Below are 2,598 nucleotides of genomic sequence, written 5' to 3'. Positions count from 1 at the left end.
TCTTGCTGAATTGGGAAAAGTTGGAAGCATCACCACTAAGATCTGGAACCAGACAACGATACACCCTTGCTATTCAATATAATCCTGAAAATTTTAGCCAGAGCCATTAGACAAGAAAAATAAATCAAAGGGATTCCAATTAGGAAGAAGGAAGTCAAACTATCCCTGTTTGCAGATGGCATGATTCTATATATAGGATAACTAAAAGACTCCACTAAGAGACTACTGGAACTCAGAAAAGAATTTGGTAAAGTTGCAGGATATAAAATTAACACACAAAAATTAGTAGCCTTTGTATACTTAGAAAATGCGATGACTGAGAAAGAACCTCAAAGATAAATTTCATTCAAGATGGCTACAGAAAAATTAAATACCATTGAATTCATTAAACCAAGGTGGTGGAAGAGTCCTGTGGTGAAAATTAGAAAACATTAAGGAAAAAATATGTCACAAAAATGGAAAAAGCTTCCCTATTCAAGGATTGGAAGAAATAATATCATCAAAATGTTCATACTACCAAAGCAACTTACAAATTCAGTGGGAACCCAATAAAATACCAATGACATTTGTTCTCAGATCTATGAAAAATGTGATGCTGAAGAGGGGTGGCGGCAGGGCAGCAGGAGCAAGAGAAGAGGGAGAGCAAGCGCTTGTGCTGTTCCTTGTCTGGTCCCCAGGAGCATCCTGCACAGCCTCTCCTTGGAAATTCACAGGGGAATGGCAAACAGGATTGATAGGTTTCGTGCGCTCCTCCCTAGAAGCAGAGGCTCATCACCATAACCATCTACAGCGATGGCAGCGCAGTGCCTGAGACATGGTGGGGACCTGCTGGGACCCTCGCCCACCATGCACCAGTGGCCCCCACAGATCTGGACCCGCACCTCTGTGCATCCTGGTGCAGACTAGAGGCCTCTGCCTCCCCGCTGACCTCATGATCTGAGGCTGTCAGAGATGACTCTGGTTTGGTCCATTAATATATTCTGCGAGCCCATTGTCTTGAAAGGAAGTGCAAAAATTGCCAGGTACCAACCACTATGGGAGGCTGACAGCTACAGAGGCCTGAGCCCTGTGTAACCAACACTGGCTCCTTCACAGGGAGACCAAGGGGCTGGTGTCCCTCTGGCAGGATCACATTACAGGGAATTTCAAATCCGATAACAACATCCAATATCACATACTTTAAGAGGAAGTATGTGGAAGAAGATTTTCACTCACCACGCAGCATCTGTAGCCATAAAACCATCTGTTTTTGAGGAAGAAGCCCACATTCTTTGTAAGTCCTTGGAAAAGCTAGTTTATTGATGATCCAGAGGTGTACCTATGAAGATCTGTTCTTATAAACAATTTGATACAATGGTTCCATGGCGAAATCATCATGCAGAATAACTGGTGCTTCCCTGCCAGTTCTTTCAATGCTTCCACCCAAGAATTGGTTATGACTCAGGACCGCCCTTATCGAAAATGACCATGGGTGGCAGAAGAGCATTGTGAGAAAGTTCCATGCCCGCTGCTTTTACCAAGAGTGTCGTGGTCACTACCCTAATTTACACTTCTCTGTCAATCTTAATGTCAGAAGTGCCTCCAACACTGCCTCCCCTTCCTCTTCCCTTCTACCATTACCTGGTTGTTCCCACCAAGTGGATTTTGATGTAGGCCATGCACCTGTGTGCAAGAGTGATGGCCAGATAGTTGCCAATGAAACGTTTGTCACTAACATCAGGTCACTACATGATGAGAAAGCAAATAATGACACCAGCAGAGATGGTAGCCCCCTCAGCTGTGAACCTGTGAGAAATGACCTTGCTTTTGAATGCAAAGGCCAATTTTATGATTATTTTGAGACTGGATATGGTGAAAAACATCTCAGTAAGTCTTGGAAAAAGTCCTTAAGGAAAAAGGAAGTAAAACATGAGTCATCTTTTCTCCCAAAACTTTAACACAGGCCCAGCATGATCAATTAGCTCTCACAAATTTTATTTTGAATGGATTTTATAGTTTTGTACACCTGATAAAATTATGCCATGAACGTGTTGTTCATGTTAATGTCTACAGAGCAGATTGCATAAAAGATCTGTATAGTGGGCACCAGCAAGCTATTTATCAATGTAGTGATTATACCAAGTTGACTTAATGCAGAAGAGTATATCTTAGTTTTCTTACAGAAGAGACAAATAAATTAGATGGGAGGGAATAATGTGCACCTGTGACATCTCCAGTGTCTCTGACCCCCAAGGAGTCTGTCACTAGCTAAGAATCTTCAATGCATTTGCCAATTAATTAGGTAGTTATTTGGAAAGCCAATCAATATAACCACCAAAGAATATCTGCTTCTTTTTCATGATAGTTATTTTTTCTAAAGAAAAGATTGAAGGCAGGAAGCTAGGTGAAATGGCTTCATGGTGCTGTTAAGTAGTGGTATTTAGGCTGGCGCCATGGCTCACTAGGCTAATCCTCTGCCTGCAACACCGGCACTCTGGGTTCTAGTCCAGGTTGGGGCACTGGCTCGTCCCAGTTGCTCCTCTTCCAGTCGAGCTCTCTGTTCTGGCCCGGGAAGGCAGTGGAGGATGGCCCAAGTGCTTGGGCCCTGCACCTGCATAA

The 2,598-nt window shown here is 43.2% G+C and overlaps 1 pseudogene; it reads left to right on the top strand.

Annotated features, from left to right (window-relative positions):
- The first annotated feature begins 951 nt into the window (after window positions 1–951).
- LOC133764013 (SERTA domain-containing protein 4-like) lies at window positions 952–1,937 on the top strand (annotated as a pseudogene).
- The last annotated feature ends 661 nt before the right edge of the window (window positions 1,938–2,598 follow it).

Source organism: Lepus europaeus, chromosome 7, assembly GCF_033115175.1.
Source record: "Lepus europaeus isolate LE1 chromosome 7, mLepTim1.pri, whole genome shotgun sequence".
NCBI lineage: Eukaryota > Metazoa > Chordata > Mammalia > Lagomorpha > Leporidae > Lepus > Lepus europaeus.
This window is presented reverse-complemented; position numbering and strand designations above follow the sequence as displayed.